Source organism: Hevea brasiliensis, chromosome 7 (assembly GCF_030052815.1).
Source record: "Hevea brasiliensis isolate MT/VB/25A 57/8 chromosome 7, ASM3005281v1, whole genome shotgun sequence".
NCBI lineage: Eukaryota > Viridiplantae > Streptophyta > Magnoliopsida > Malpighiales > Euphorbiaceae > Hevea > Hevea brasiliensis.
The window spans coordinates 83610738-83611141 of NC_079499.1; the positions used below are offsets into that span (position 1 = coordinate 83610738).

At 38.6% G+C, this 404-nt stretch overlaps 1 non-coding gene across 1 annotated transcript; it reads left to right on the forward strand.

Moving 5' to 3' along the window:
* Positions 1–297: 297 nt before the first annotated feature.
* LOC131181857 (small nucleolar RNA R71) lies at positions 298–404 on the forward strand. Its single transcript, XR_009150332.1, has one exon. It is a non-coding gene; the product is annotated as a small nucleolar RNA R71 (small nucleolar RNA).

The following is a 404-nucleotide window of genomic DNA, read 5'->3' on the forward strand; positions in this document are numbered from 1 at the left end:
ATCTTTAACAAATTGCTTAAGATGATAACTGGAAGTGTCTCATTGTCTCCCAAGTAACCATACTTCAAATGCTCAAGTAAAGGCTTAAGTGCAAGAACTGGTGCCTCATTAACCTTCATAGGTGTGTGATCCATTCTCATACCAAACTGCTGAGAATTTACTGCCATGTTAGCAATCAGCCTCCTTGTTTCTTCTGGTATCTTGTCAACCAAAGCTCATCCACTAGCAGCATCTATCATACTACGGTCCATTGGTAGAAGTTCCTTATGGAAATACTGAATCAAAAGCTGCTCACTTATTTGATGATGGGGATAGCTTGTACACAGTTTCCTAAATCGTTCCCAATACTCATACAAACTCTCTCAATTATACTGCCAGATGCCACAAATTTCTTTTCTTATGTT